Genomic DNA, 16581 nt, shown 5'->3' with positions numbered 1-16581 from the left:
CTACATTTCTCGTTCATATGCATTATTAACTACCTTCTTTCCTCGCGACATTGCTCTGGATTTCATCTGGTAACAATTTGTTTTTCAATTGTGTGTACTAAGAGGAGACCACTATACCAAAATAGGATATCCTTAACGGTTTCTAGCCGTTACTAAAAATATTTGTAACGGTTTTTATGCGTAACTGTTTGGGCGTTATTAATGTGTTAAATTAATTAGTTACGGTTTTTAACCGTTACACATTATTTATAGTAACGGTTATTTAGCGTAACTAAAATTAATTACTAACGGTTTTTTGCCAACACGTGTGTTACTTATTTCCAACAATACTAACGGTTTCCTTTAGATTCTAACGGTTATAAAATGTAAGTTCCTTTAGCTATTAGTAACGGTTTGTATAAGTTGGTAACATTTGTTAAGCGTAGAATATGTGTTACTGATTGAAGCATTTACTAACGGTTTTTGCACCCATTGCTAACGCTTTTACTTCCACGTAAGTGTTACTTAATGAAGAGATTAGTAACGGTTTTTGCCGTTACTAAACAATTTTGTATTTAAAAAAAATTATTTTGGCCCTGCCACCCATTTACCACATTTACCTGCATAACATGTCTCCCTTTTATTTTTAATGAATTCCACAAAAGTTATCAATAAACATAAAACCTCACAAGTACATCTGATCAAATACTAATTTTCATTACTACAAATCACAACCAAAAAGTCATACATAATGAATGAGTATGCGGATTTTGAAATTTACAACTTATCCGTAGACTTATCCAAAAATTTATTGATTGACCTACCTTCAGTACTTCATTATGGTCACAGTTAACAAAACCTCGTGACAGAATTTGCTGCAAAGAATGCCGGTAACACCTAGTAACCACGGTAACAATAAGGAATCAACTCCCAAGTACAGAAGACCAAAATGATAAGAGAATATAAGTTCTAGATCATACATTCACACCAAAATGATATTATATTGATATCATATGCAAAAAAACACAAGTGCAAACTCACCTTTAACACACCCATGACATTAGCTAAGGAAGACTTCATCTCATTCATTTCCTCCTTCAACTCATGTGTAGTCTGTGGAGATCTTTAAGTGCACAAGATACTTACAAACATAGCGGAAAAAAATAAAAAAGTAGTGAAGAAGAATTACTTAAAAGATGAATTTGACGACATATATGTACAGTATACTACTAAAAATGACTTTTGCCCAGTTGGCAAAGTACGAGTACCACATGCCAGGATTCAACACCTAACAGCATCATCAAACAAGTTATCTAGCAATGTAACGAAAGAAATAGCTTGATGGAAGGCAAGGAAAAAAAAAGGATTTTGCACTTGAACTCATCTTGCCTAACTAGGGATTTACTAACTACTCACCTTTTCTAAGGTATTAGAGACAACATTGAGTAGAAGTGTTGAAGTAATTTACAATAATAAGTTTACACTGATTTGGAAAATTAAACACCAAATAGAAAGGATTGGCGCGAGAAGAGGAGTAAAATCTATATGTCAATGTTTCACATATTTTGCTTGAGTGAGACGTTTAGATACCAAAAAAAACAAGTAGAGTTATAATACATCACACCAGTTCATTACTACTAATACAGGCATTCCCTCTAAACTCCCTAGTTTCTACACATATTTCCAGGCGCTAAACCCAAAATTCACCCCTGTTAACCATTTGTTATTGTTCATATCCGCCACTACACCATGCTATTGTCCTATCTCCAACTCAAATTCAACATTCTAAAATCTAAAGTACTGATACTTGTTCAATTCCATAAAATTAAGAAAACACTTTGATCAAATAAGCATTGCTCACCTGGATTTTCAGAGTGCATCAGATTCAGCAGAAGCTTCTTTCTTATAACTTACACAACCAACACACGCCACACCACCAACACCACACCTACACCACCAGCACATACCTCGTATTGTTCAATTCCATAATATGATTGAACTGTTTCTCTGTATAAGAATGGTTCACCTAATTGTAAGTTGCATGTGAAGTTAATTACTACGACTGATCAAGCTACAAAAATTACAAAATTGAAGTGCAAATTTCAATTCATAAAAAGAAATCATTTATACACAAATATCTACCTTTATCAGTAAAGCACCACAAACTACGAAGCATTCCACAATAACCAAAACCGCAATCAATAAAAGGAACTAGTGTTCATAACCTGCAAAGATTACAAACAACCTCATTAAAAACAGACAATAACCAATAAAAGGACGGCCATCAATAGCTTGTCATTGGTACATATAAAATAATCAAAATGAAGAGATTGTGAGTAAAACATTTTGATTGATGCTTGGATAGTGGATAACCAAAAGCATGTACTCGAATCACGGCAACTAAGCATATGCTGACTTTACTAGTGAGAAAATACAAAGATAATAGATAAAAGACCCTAGCTACAACAAATCGGACATGTTCTCGGCCTCTCATCCAATCCACAAATTTGCTGATTTTTTTTTAGTAAAATTTCTCCCTTACAATGAAAGCTATTGGTGCCTCGTAAGTAGCCCGAAGACAATTTCTCTCCAAGAGCTTCAACAAGGCAACTCTCAGTAATCCTCATTTTTCTATTCAAACCGAGAAGAGTTTTCATTATATTTTAATATTTTGGATTACAAAGTTAAGTAGCTTGTTAGGTTAACTGTTAGAGTCAACATATTGAGTGGATTGGGCAGGTGTCTCATCTGAAATCAACCATGACACCTACTATCTCAAGGGAGGATTAAGAACGGTTTTGGAAGTGAAGCAACACATTACACCATTTTAAGGACGTCATCTCAGCATATCTAGTAAATTTATTCACAATCATTCAAGCTAAGTTGTCAGGGGAGAGGGGAGGTGCAAGGCGTTAGGTTTCTTGACTAACGCTTTAATACCCGCCTTAGAAGCGCCTCTGACAACATAGCATTCAAGGTGAATAACTTATATCTGTTAATAGTGCAACCACAATTCAATCAATGAGAAGAATATGAAAAACATGTGGGTAGAGAATAAACTCCATAATAACTATTAATGAGCCACTACCATAAAGTACTCACAATTTCAGAGTAACTTGGATCATAAAGATCCTCATCATGTGCCCAGTCCTCCAAGCTAAGCTCTGGACATGAACGAGTACCATTAGAAAAAAGCCATTGACCTTTCTCAACTTTTTTGCAATTAGGGCATTGCATCACTCCTTTTACATTGAAGGCTGAACCGATGCAATCTGTAAAAAACAGTATAAAAATACAGATAATGTTAATACAGGAGAGCACAATCATCACATGCAGAGATATTAATCTTTTTTATAAGTTGACACGTGATAACCTTGATATGAAACATTAGAATTTACAAACACCAGAGAGTATATATAAAGTAAAGCCTTTTGATATCGGTACAGAAGATTTAATTTTGTTACCTGGCCCCGGCCCCGGAGTCGTGCTTCTAGTTTGATACCAGGAAGATTTTGATACAGGAAGACCGGAAGACCGGGGTCGTGCTTCTAGTTTCCATTCCCATCATCATATTGATGATAAATCTCCTCGTGCTCTGCCATAAGAACTTGGAGTCCTTATCATGGTGAAGGCAGGTTTGTTGATGGTGAGTTACTGAAGGTGTGCCTGTCAAACGGAACTCATAGCTGCTCAAGGCATCACCAGCCCTTTTCGATCAGGTGAAGGAAAGCGCTCCAACCAAAGGGTCTAGCGCGTACATAACTCCTTGTTGAAAAACAAAAAAGGAGGTAGTTTTGAAGCTCTTCACATTGTGAAACTGGAATCCTTGAATGATGACATAATCTTTCGTTCCGTCGTGGATCCTCGTTATCATGTCTCGTTGTGTTTCTATTCCTCTAGCTAGGCTAGAGCATTTCCGATTGCACGAATTTCATAAATAGAGTGTAATCGGGTATTAGGTAGTATCGCTGTCTTTATCTATGTAAAGTACTGACTTTTTCTTGGGTGACTGATTGACTGTAACACACGAGCCACAAAATCTCCTAAGTGAAAAAACAGAGACCAACAATGGTTCTATAACTAACACTAGTTTATGCGGTACGAAATTTATTGAAAATACAGAGACAAGAAAGAAGTACAGAAGCATCTATAGTAGTAAGAGTCGTATAAAAATCACAATAACATCTATTTTCTACTTCATATTTCTACAAACTACAAAGATAAAAACATTTATAGATTTCCCATCCATGATGATCGGCTAAAAACAGTGGAAAATTTGGTGAAAAAAGTTCTGAGTGGATGGTTTACATATCTGGGACCAATTCATCCCTATGGCACAATGAGAAAGCCAATAGGGGTAGACGTCGAATCAAATCCCAACAAATAATACTTAAAACTTTTCCGCATCAAACTAGGTCTGGGTTCAATGTTATTAGTAAAGCCGTACCAATACATTGACATGCATATATCCATTATCCCTTCTCAACTCTAAGCCACAAGATTGTAACTTCTAGGCTAGGTTAACAGAAGGTATAAACGTACTAAAATTTTCACTTACAGAAATTAGGGCACTATTCAGAATTTTAAGTTTCCTCACATTATAAATACACACTAACACACACATTGGAGACCAGAGAAATGGTACGCTGAAGCTTTGAGAGCACTTAAAGCAATTGTGACAGTATGTAATCACAATAGGAACATGAGCTATCAATATTAGCAAATGCGTCTGAACATCAACTAAACTGTAATCATTATTATAATTACTATAATCAGAAATCAGGGAGCCTTAATAAGGAATCCTGATTCTATGGTTAGTATCTCCCATTACGTTGGACTTCTTACCTATATATAGATGAAGGTCGATCAAGTGCTTATCCCCCTACCTTCCATATGATTAGTATGGGAACGTGGTGTAGCTTATTCTCCCGCGTTTATTTAAGCCCCTCTGGTGGTTTTATTTTGCTTTCTGCTTGGTCTTGGTACATTTATTCTTGGCAATTAATCTGTTCAGAGGCCTTTATCAATGTAAGGGAACAAGCAAAATCTTATCTAGAGATGCAAGGAGAAATATCAAGTGGTCTTGATTTGATCAACAAGATTTTAATCTAGACCACTTTCTTGCAAAACGAGAATGCAGAAATTTTCCGTCTCGGGGTGATTTTTTTTTTGAAGCTAAATGACTAAAAATGCTAATATTGCATATTCTAATGCAAAGTCGGCTGTTCAAATATTTTCCCAAAGGGTGGGCTAGCTGGGGAATTTTTTGTGACAAGGTAATCCTTTTATTTATGAACTCATGTTATTCCTTTTCCCTTAATAACACACTTTCAGGTTTTACGCTAATTTTCACGAGGGTCGCTAATTTGTCACCCCTAGGTTTATAAACAAACCAAAGGAAGATTTTTGGCTAGAATATGCTGTTAGTTGTTTCCTTCAAGCTATTAAATTTGGAGTTTCTGACTCAAGAAGCCGCCTAGCTCGTGTCCTATACCTCCTCGGCTTTGATACTGCGGACAAACCCCGTGGGGAAAGTATTTGATAAGTACTTGGACCTGATCCCATATTGGGTTTGGCTTTCTTGGATCCCACATTTGCTACTTTCCTTGCAGAGGTCAGAGGCTTCTCATTGCAAATGTGTTCTATTAAAAATTGCCTCGGCATATCCACAGGTACTAAAGTATACACAAGTTTTGAGTTATAGCTCTAGGTTTAAAAGATCTTCATCCTAACAGTCCACGTTACCTGCTCAAAAATTGTTTGCACTGTATCACTGGCTGCGTGCATATATACTTGAACAACTTGATGTTTGCAATAGAACCGTGCATGAGAGGAATGTAATCTACCTTCAGAGAGAGAAAGGTTTAAGGGGAGCTGAAATTGGAACAAGGGAGAAAGAAGACAGACGGGTACAAACAGAGGGACACATAAGTTATAACCCCCTCCCCCCACGCCAATGTATCGTCAATGGATGAAGGTAAAAAAATACAGATGGAGGGACAAAGAAAAAAGTGTCTTCGTCACCCTGATAAAAGAAACGGTAAAGTTGTGCATGCAAATATATTAGACAAGTGAATACCTGTGGGTCAACTATCCAATCATGATATAACGGAATGTCAAGAAGATCAAATATAGCACATTCTCGCGTAAACTCAAAATCATCCATCCTGCAAATAAAACCGAAATCCTCATTTCAATCCAAAAACCAATAATCACACCCAAACAAAACTTATCAAAACCTATAATAAACATAAACACCTACTTTCTAAACCTAACATTCACATCAATCCCAAATGAAGCCGATCAAGTAGATTCAAAGCATCTCGATATATTTTGCCTCGATTCTCAACATGTGTACAATCAGCGGGAATATAGCAACAAAATCAAGTAATGCTAACGCAATCTATATACCAAATGAAACAAGAAGAGTGTAAGTGACAACCGCCTTAACTAAGCTAGGCACGTGCATCTTTTACATTATTCGACAAGCTACAGAAACACCAACAAGAGAAACTAAACTAAGTTACAACATGTTAAGCAAAGACTAGTACACACCTTTAGTTCGAGAATCCCAACGTTCAATTGGAAAACAGTCCAAGGCTCCACCATCCTCCCTCCTCCTTTATCCGGGCTTGGGACCGGCAATGCAAACCAATTATATTAATTTGCACAGGCGGAGTTAAAAATGGGTTAGGACTTTCTTCAAACTGCTAAGCAAACAAGCATACATACACTGCAATCAAATTTAATAAATAGATATAGTACGAACATATTAAAGTAAATACTCATCCATACCAAAAAAAGACCATAAGTTTGTCAAGTCACTATGACATCCATATTAAACAAAAAACAAACGGCATTCAAAACATAAAGAAACCAAACCATACTAAAAAATCCCAAGTTCAGAAAGTTTGCATATCCCAAACAACTTATTAAAAAAACTGCATCCTTGACTCGAGCCAAATTAAAGGACCTCCAAAGACTAAAGCCATCCAAAAATCTAACTCCATCTTGGGGCCCATCGTAAACAAGAGCATCACCAACCAAGACTTCCTCTATGTAGACCTTTTTTTCACCTCATGAAACTTTTCTGCCATTGCAATCTCCAAATTTGTCTCTGTCATGACATACCCCTTAGCAACCACTACACCATCCCTATCTAATAAGGATGCATTTGGTGAAGAACCAAAGCGCCCCGTAAGGAGGATTCAAATTTGCAAACATATTCATCAAGTTTTGTTGAGTCGAAAGTGACGAATGTAATTGGAACCGACTTCAGTTTCGTGTTAGGCCAAGACGGTTGTTGAGTAGTTGATGTTCCATTGTTTTTAACAGCCTTAAGTACATCCCCGACACAATTTATAGTAACAATTAGTCATACATAATGAAATTGTATGCAAGAAAGCACAAGTGCAAACTGCAAACTCACCTTTAACACGCCCATGACATTAGATAAGAAAGACTTCATCTCATTCATTTCCCCCTTCAACTTAGAATTGGATGAAGAGCTTGCTTGCTGCAATAATGCCTTGGCAATATCTGTACGTTGCAATTGCTTCTTAGACTTGTTGGAGCTGATTCCACGAGTTCTACTCCCTTTGTCAGGCCCAAAGACTTCAGACAACTCATCATTATTGAAGTCTACTTCCATTACACTACCCTCACTATCCGCACTTGCTTCTTTTCTTCTTTTATTAGAAGCATCCACTTGTTCCTATATGAGTAATACATGCATAAATTATTACTACACCATAACAGGCTATTTGCAACGGCAAAAAACCGTTGCAAATAATTTTCGCAACGCTTTTTAAACGTTGCAAATAGGGCGTCGGTAAAGTGTTGGAAATATTTGCAACGGTTTTTTGCCGTTGCAAACCAAATTTTCCAACGGTTATTAACCGTTGCAAAGTGACAATTACTAACGGTTAAAAAGCGTTGCAAAGCAAGCGTTGCAAACCAAATTTTCCAACGGTTATTAACCGTTGCAAAGTGACAATTACTAACGGTTAAAAAGCGTTGCAAAGCAAGGGGAGCGTTGCAAACCAAATTTTCCAACGGTTATTAACCGTTGCAAAGTGACAATTACTAACGGTTAAAAAGCGTTGCAAACCAAATTTTCCAACGGTTATTAACCGTTGCAGAGTGACAATTACTAACGGTTAAAAAGCGTTGCAAACCAAATTTTCCAACGGTTATTAACCGTTGCAGAGTGACAATTAGTAACGGTTAAAAAGCGTTGCGTAGTTTGATTTGTAACGATTATTGTAATTAATTTTGCTTTGCAAACGGTTTAAAACCGTTACTAATGTGTTGATATTGTAAAAAAATTATTTTTATTTTTTTCTTGCCCTAAATTTGAACCTCCCCGGTTTCATATAGAAACAAAGAAAATTACCAACGCTTTTGCAAATAGGGCGAAAAGGAATTAATCAAAACAGGAGCATTTGTATTATGGTTTGATGACTAAATCTCAAAAGATAGTGAAAGAGATAAAAGAAACTACCTCATCTATACAACAACCAAATAAAAAATACAATTCTATACTCCCAAGCAAAGTTTTGTACATCCTGACAACTTCAGCTCCCTATCAAAGATCACAACAATAATCCACAATTCTTAAATTGCCAAATGAAGTCATAGTGCAACATGAAGATGAACAAGAGCTGCGAGAAGAAAAACAAACCTTCTCATATACCAGAGTCAGAAAAATAAGAAACCTTTTAGGCCTCAGATAACTTTTTTAGTAAGGAAATACACAATGGAACTATATGTATATATAGGAGGGATAAAGAGTAAGACTCATAGTCACCGTATGGTCCATAATAGACCCATATGAGGAGTCATAGCCAATCATGGAGTTGCACAACATCAGCCAACACATTTCAATACATCGAATCGACAAAGACACAATCACTTCAGATCAATAGTAAAATCAATGAAGAGAGAACAACAACTAAGCAACATACGAAAATGCTGATTTTCACTAATACCCAATAGAAAAGCAATCAGAAGGTCCTATTGCTCGTGAAATCACTTACAGCAATTTCCTCGCATCAAGTCGCAGCACCTCGAATAAGGCCCCGAGATTCCTTGATCTTCGCCAGTTTTTATCAATCGTGCACGCCCAGCTTCAACATAAATCTACACGAGGAGAAACAAAAATGCCCAACACAACTCATTAGTAACCTTCCAAGAGAAATTACTTGTTAAAAGAGAAAATAGCTTTGCAATTTATTAATTCACGCTTACCTTCCCAAACAGATACAATTGTTTAGCGTTTTGATTAATTCTACACGAGCTTCAATATCAGCGTGTCATCTATATATTGCATAGCTTGTTTGACCATAGCAAAGAATGTAACGCTTAACACACAAATAACAACATGGAACTAGATTTGAGATTTATATTATATTAAATCAATCGAAAAAAAAAAAAATGTACCTACTGTTTAAAAATTTGGCCTCTTCGTTTGGACAATATGAGGATCTGCTTCATTAAGAGTTTTCCAAGCACGCGTGCTCAGAATGAGTTGAATGATATCAATGACAGCTTTCTTAGTAGCGTAAACATTCTCAAGAAGTCTACTTTGTTTCTCTACATTCAATAAAGATTCAATTTGTGCATCCAAATTATCCCCTCCTTCCTGCACAGACAAAGAAACAATAGTAAAAAATGAGAAATTATATATGAATCATAATACATATAGATTCTTTATTAGATTGACTGTCAGTGTCACACAAAGAAATTATATATGAATATTAAGAAAGCTAAAACAAAAGTATGTTATATTGACAAAATTATAAGATAGGAATGATGTTGACATGTCACGAACGATATTTACACCATTTTAGAAATTAAAGTACGGAGTCGATCTACGTTTCTCCAAGCAATTTCCATTATTTCTTCTGGGGACAACATACAATAGCAATCCTGATAAGTGTCATACTTGTAATAAAGTGCCTTAAGAAATCAAAATCATTCTCATAGAGTTGTTATAAACACGGGGATACGTTAATAGCAACGAATTCTATGAAAAAGGGTGTTCAACTTAAAGCAACAACTTACTTCAACGTAACTCATAAGCTGGATCGTCTTTCGCAACATAAGGCATACAACAACCTAGAAGACCAAAATAAATCCGTCAAGCAAATAAACATTAGAAGTAAAATATTTGGTTTCTCCCTATGAGGTTATACCTTGCTGAAGTAGCCAGCTAGCATAGTGCTATGAGAATGTTTTGGTTCCAAGAAAGAGAAGAGCAAGTTCATTAACTGCAATTGAATGATTGAGATATAAAGTTAGTGAAATAATTATGACAAGAGATAGAAGGAAGAAAGGAAGTTGAGAGTATTACCTCATCTTCCTCTACCAAGGTTTTAAGGATAACATCAATCTCACAGTAAAATATCTCAAGAGGCGATGAAGGGAAACCTAAGAAGAAGCAAATTAGTAAAAAGTTTAATTGAATTTTGATCCTGTAAAGAAAAAAGAGAGTTGGAGTAATGTACTTTAAAGCTCGCTTTGTTATCAGATCTTCGAGAGCTTCTTCCACAATATACCGCACTAACTGCTCAACCTTTTAATATCACCAAGAACTGCCTTGCTTTTTGATGAACAACTAAAACTGAAAAAAAGAAAAGTCGTTCACAAACAGATACACAGTGGCACAACTAGGTTGAAACAATTTCACTAGCAGGCTTTGGTTTAATTTGCATGAAATGGTAGGCAAGACATTTCCCACAAAAGCAACTTTTACCTTGATAATAGTATAAAATGAAATTACAAATAAACGGAAAAACAATGTCTACCACAAACAACAAAATATGGAGAAGGAAGAAACAAGTAGAAGGTAGAAATACGGCATATCAACTTTATAGCCGGTACAAATGAACAAAAAGACGAGGGAAAAAATGAACCTTCGTACATAGTTGATCAAACCAAAAACAGCTCCCCCTATTCTAAAGTGCAAGTGACTACATTATATATATTAGGACGAAAACGGAAAATAGCATCATAACAAATATTGTGAACGAAAATCACAATATACCCAAAACTGTTAATATCAAACACCCCCATTTACTTCTTAAAGATATCTTCTATAGCTGAAAGATCCCAACAACTCGCTAACCAAGCTAGCCATGTAAGAGAAGCTTAGCAGTTCTCAGGACTAGTTACAGAGGGCACTGGCATTGAAATAGTTTCCTTATCACCTATTCTTTCCTCTGCAATCACAGGATTTTCGTCAACCCTTGAGTTCAAAGCCCCGGGTTCATTTTCTGGACTTCTTCCCTTGTGTAGATGAAGATTTTATAACCATGCTACGAATTCCCTCAGACAAATAATGGGAGAGATTGAACATAAATGCAACTTTTTCTTTTGCAACAAAAAAAAAAAAAATGAGTACTTATTGCCAAGGGTCGCCTCCCCCACGAGCATCGTGATCTCCTTCATTATCGCAGATAACTTGCCAATTTTGCCATGAGCCATCAGCTCCCCATTAAAATCAAACATTTGGTCTAATTCAGTGATCGGGTTCATCATACCCATTGAACTTCGAAAAGGTCCATAGACCTTCCAAGAGCAATCCCCGCTTGAGAACCCGAAATCGGTAAAGTCGGCTAGTATCAATAATTGATTTACATTTCTATTAAGTCCTTAAATTCTGAAACCGGTATAGATACCTTGGTACAACTTCGGTTGAACCACTCGAAGCTTGCTCTTGGCATCTCTTTGTCGTTGTCTACAAGCCGGGAAGATTTCTCCCCGCTCATTACCCGAATAACCGTGATCGGTCGATTTTGAGGCCTTTGATTGCTCGATCGTTGGTCGATTCCAAAGCCTTTTGGGGAGGCACAACAGATCATTATGCTCTTCCGCCTCGGACATATAATTTCCATGTGAAGGAGCCGCTCGATACAACAAGGTCAATGTTGAGAGGAATTCCAAAGAGCTTGCGCTTTCCATAGCTTTTGGATTTTGACGCCGTGTTGGTCTATATAAGCCGTGGGTCTTAATCCTCTAGGATGATGAAGAGTCTCGGTTGGATGGCGACATCGAGGCATCATCCAGCTTCACTTCATGCCTTTGCTCAACCCCGAGATTGGGTACAACAGATAACAAAGCCCACCATACTTTGCCCCTGGTTTTGGTAAGATATCTCCCCGCTTGGCAAAAGACTCCTCATACTAGAGTCCACCATGTTAACCGATGGACTCGAAGGCATCATAGACCATGAGTGCATATTGAGTTTGCCATTCGAAGTCTTGCCACTGATTTTTCAAAGGGTTAGGACCATCTATAATTCTACGAGGGGAATCATTGGAGGATCGAAAGCCCGATAACAGATCAGATAGTTTGGTTCATGCCTCACCCAATTATCTGTTCCAAATCTGTTTGAATTACAAACCATATCAATCTTCCCATCCTCCTCCTCCGAAGAAAACCATGCAACAGCCCGTGGAACAGCTTTGCACTCATTGTTCTCACAGATGGGGCCTTTCAAGGTTGAGGGCTCTTGACCTTGCAAGACCCTCGAATACCCATTCATTGCTGGAGGGTCAGCGGTTGTAACTTTTGTTGAACCTACATACCGAAAAATATAGGGGTTTCATTAAGATAAATGGAAGGACGTTAAGCATTAAAATGTCATGAAGTAGGGAATGCATGTAAGACTCTACCTTCCTTTGTGAGAACGGAGGAATCCGGGGATGAAGGCACCATGGCTGCACGAGGCCTCTTAGGCCTGGCAGATAGGAAGAGGATTCAGAGCAGGAGTCAACGCAGGTTCAATTTTCCAAGGAGAAACTCTCTCAGGACGAGGAATAGATGAAGTTTCATCCCAACGCACCTGCAACAGAAGAAAAGAGGTTCAATCACATGTATTGTTCCAATGCTATGATGCACGGATACGGGTATAGGTACCGATATGGCAACACCGGTACGGGGTACAATACGGCTTTTTTAAAATATTAGGATACGGGTACGGCCTATGGGTACGGCTAATTAATATGAATATTTTAAAAAATATGTGTATTCTGAAAATTATGTTAGTAGTTCTTTGAGTAAAGTTGGTCAGGAACATGTGAAAAACTATTATTATTACTGGAAGATTTCTTTATTTCGTGTGACAAAGCTACAGTAAATTTTACGTCTCATGAACTGACAACCAGTTTTCCAGTTATAATACACGATTATTATTACTAAAGCCCGTGCAGGTTTCAAAGATAGAATATAAACCGAATAACCATTAATAAGTTAATCAAAGAGATACTCCACGCTTTCATACCTCGGCTTGTAATAGATCAGAACATGGTTCCCGTTGAGACAAAGATGCCATGCCCGTTGTTGCAAGTACACCGAGGTGCATACTGTGACTAGATATCACAGAAGATGGAACATTGCTCTGCTATCTCAGAGCACGTCTTACTCCAACACGAAGTTCCCCATTTTCACCTCTGGAAACGACCAAATAGAAGTTAAGCCTGACAAAATCTTCAATGGTGAGATGCGTAAAAGAGTAATGTAGGTAACCAACCTAAGAAAAATAAAAGCATCCCCTGCAACAAGCCTTTTAGAGCTCACAAAGACGCTCCAACCACTTTGAAGAAGGTGTCTCCTTGGTTGACCTGGCAGTAAAAAATTACAAATCTAACTATATGGAAAAGCAAAAATCATACATTTTGATGAAAGCATCACCAATTTTTTCATTAACGGGTAAATAAAAAGTATTACCATTTTTTAATGCATCTTAGAGTTTTTTCACCGTGGACAAGACATTATAGCGTTCTACATAAATAGTAAAAATCCCAAATCCATAGCAAAGAAAGAAATCAACAGATATATGAGTATGCAGCTTTCCTTTTAAAGAACAAGTTTGAAAGCACAAACAAAACAAAAACAGGAAATGTCCAAGAAAGCTGTTTTAACCCCCATGAAATGTAAGTTGCAAAAGCCTATGAAGTATACTTGTCATGGAATCCCAAGAGAAACATCAGAGGAGTCGCAAAACGGTATTTGCAAGAGTAAATTTATCCCCAAAACCTAACCTACTACGACATCTTTTCCACTTAATAAATAAAACCGAAAATCAAGAACAATAAGCAAGGAACATTAAACAAAAATGAAATCACTAGGAGGCACACATTTAAGAGCATAAACAGCTTTTCTCCCCGTTGCTAAACCAATAGTTGTTCAAGACACGATATAGATTGGGTGATAAAAGAAAATCATCGACCACGAAAAATGTGACGGATCGCCACTCCATTCCATGCAAATCCTTGGCTACCAATTCCTGGGTAGGAGGTTGCCGACCCATATCCTTCCAAACATAACGTAATCAACATTAGAAACTTCGTGAGAGTAACAACATAAACTAAAGAAATCGGAAAAATCCCAAGGCAAAGAGACAAACCAATGGTGGTAAGCATTCATCGAAGATGACGCCTCAAAACAGAGAATCCACCGTGAGTGCTAGTATCGAGGCGCCAAAGTCTTACAAAAACGAATGCACATGAGGACGTATAGGTGGAGGAGGCGACGCCTCCTTTTCCATCGAATTTTCATCTTGCTAGAAAAAACAACACCAAGCCCCATCAATTCACTCCCAACTTAAAACTCTATATCAAATTCCACAAAACTACCAAAGTAAAAATTACACATACATTTTCTGGAAGCAAAGTCACTTGTGCAAACACCTCATCCGTATCTGGTTCGGCCTACATCAAGAAAGAGAACAACAACTAAGCAACATACGAAAATGCTGATTTTCACTAATACCCAATAGAAAAGCACTGTAAGGTCCTATTGCTCGTGAAATCACTTACAGCAATTTCCTGCATCAAGTCAAGTCGTCACCTCAAAGAATAAGGCCCCCGAGATTCCTTGATCTTCGCCAGTTTTTTTATCAATCGTGCACGCTCCAGTTCAACATAAATCTACACGAGGAGAAACAAAAAATGCCCAACACAACTCATTAGTAACCTTCCAAGAGAAATTACTTGTTAAAAGAGAAAATAGCTTTGCAATTTATTAATTCACGCTTACCTTCCCAGCAGATACACTGTTTAGCGTTTTGATTAATTCTACACGAGCTTCAATATCAGAGATAAGTATGAAACACGACAATGTATGAAACAAAATTTGAGTAAAATAATATAACAGAGATAAGTCAAGTCAAGGAGTTGGCCTTTTTGGTCATATATGCAACTCCATCTCGTGAAGAGAATAAAATGCAAGTATAAAATTGTAACATAAGTGAATTATTAGATAATGAGTACAATATATTAAACTAAAAAGAAAACATAGAGAAGAGTCAACAGTGTTTTGCTGGGAATTTCTTGTTTTGCTTCATTAATATTTACAAAACCGAAAAGTAAGAAACCTGTGGAAATTGAGAACAGCGAAGCCTTGAAACGTCAGCTATCCGCTTAACTGGACGACTCCCCATGTCCGATGAAAATTCCTGTAAGTTGTGAAAGAGTTTTGCAGATTTAAAATCTCAAAATGAAATCATCTAAGCATCCTTCTATCACCAATTGACAGAAGAAAGGAGGATGAGGGATTACCTGATCACGGAAGACAGTGAGGCCTTCCTTTAGGCTGAGCTGAACCCGAACCATGACATGTCACTCTACAGCAAGATGGAACGAAACTATTTACCAAGATTCGACAGATCTATACTTATTAAGTGCCACGAGGAATCCGTTAATATTGTAAGAAATCCGTTTCGATTTCCATAAACGATGTCTGTAAAGTACCGATCACCTACCTACATTAGAACCACATATAAGTCATGTGGCAACAAAACATGAGAAGATTAGTAACTTATAGATATCTACCATGATAAGCAGTGAGGCTTCACAACCAAAGTATTTTTCAATGTCTTCAGCTGATCCACCTGGCTTCTTCACCCCTGAAGTTTATACATGACTAAGTTAAGTTTAAAAACGTATGATGCCAATTCTAATACAGTTGGAGAAAACAAGGCGGGCTTGCCTAACTTGACAACATTGGTGAGTTAATCACAAAGCAATCCAAATGCAGTAACTAGAAATGCTATTCAATAGTAAATCATTCAGTGCAACAAAGTGACTTACCGTGTCTAATGACATGTATTCCAATTGATTGCTCGAGCGTTCGAGCTTTGGAACCATTAGCATCATATTGGCTTAATCCTAGCATAAAAAAATCAAACATAAACATTAGTCCACAAGTATGAAACAAGATATTTATACGACTAGGCAATGCCAACTTACGCCAGAGTTGCTAAAAAATAGCAATATTATCACCAAAAACAGATTTACAAGAATCCAAGGATCGATTCAAGAGGAGGCCAAAGCGCAAGCGAATAAGGCAACGTAAGTGTATTATCTTTATCAAAAACCACACCTTTAAACCCTCTTTTTTCTAACTCTACCCAATCAATCCACCTAATATCTTTCACAGAAATATGAGGTACAACAAGATGATTGTCTTTAGTCATCACTGCCAATGCCGATGATATCCCTTCGAAGTTAAAACGTGCCTATTCTTACCATGACATCAACACTCATTCCAAAGTTCCACCATTCTCCCTCCTCCTTTATCCGGGCTTGGGACCGGCAG

The 16581-nt window shown here is 37.2% G+C and overlaps 3 long non-coding RNA genes and 1 pseudogene across 7 annotated transcripts; all 4 read right to left on the bottom strand.

The window, feature by feature from the left end:
- Window positions 1-618: 618 nt before the first annotated feature.
- On the bottom strand, window positions 619-4341 carry LOC147515423 (uncharacterized). 5 transcript variants are annotated; one of them, XR_015213436.1, is made up of 6 exons: window positions 3444-4341; window positions 3082-3251; window positions 2122-2204; window positions 1841-2005; window positions 1021-1120; window positions 619-876 (listed from the first exon to the last, which is right to left on the bottom strand). It is a non-coding gene; the product is annotated as an uncharacterized LOC147515423 (long non-coding RNA). The 5 variants fall into 5 exon arrangements; XR_015213433.1 differs by having other exon boundaries at window positions 1841-1986; XR_015213435.1 differs by having other exon boundaries at window positions 1021-1102; window positions 1841-1986.
- Window positions 4342-7354: 3013 nt separating this feature from the next.
- LOC147515422 (auxin response factor 2-like) lies at window positions 7355-14816 on the bottom strand (annotated as a pseudogene).
- A 32-nt stretch (window positions 14817-14848) lies between these two features.
- On the bottom strand, window positions 14849-15584 carry LOC147515421 (uncharacterized). The gene is made up of 3 exons (XR_015213432.1): window positions 15543-15584; window positions 15022-15439; window positions 14849-14912 (listed from the first exon to the last, which is right to left on the bottom strand). It is a non-coding gene; the product is annotated as an uncharacterized LOC147515421 (long non-coding RNA).
- Window positions 15585-15619: 35 nt separating this feature from the next.
- On the bottom strand, window positions 15620-16153 carry LOC147515420 (uncharacterized). The gene is made up of 3 exons (XR_015213431.1): window positions 16074-16153; window positions 15816-15889; window positions 15620-15745 (listed from the first exon to the last, which is right to left on the bottom strand). It is a non-coding gene; the product is annotated as an uncharacterized LOC147515420 (long non-coding RNA).
- Between the last annotated feature and the right edge of the window lie 428 nt (window positions 16154-16581).

Source organism: Coptis chinensis, chromosome 2, assembly GCF_015680905.1.
Source record: "Coptis chinensis isolate HL-2020 chromosome 2, ASM1568090v1, whole genome shotgun sequence".
Classification (NCBI taxonomy): domain Eukaryota; kingdom Viridiplantae; phylum Streptophyta; class Magnoliopsida; order Ranunculales; family Ranunculaceae; genus Coptis; species Coptis chinensis.
This window is presented reverse-complemented; position numbering and strand designations above follow the sequence as displayed.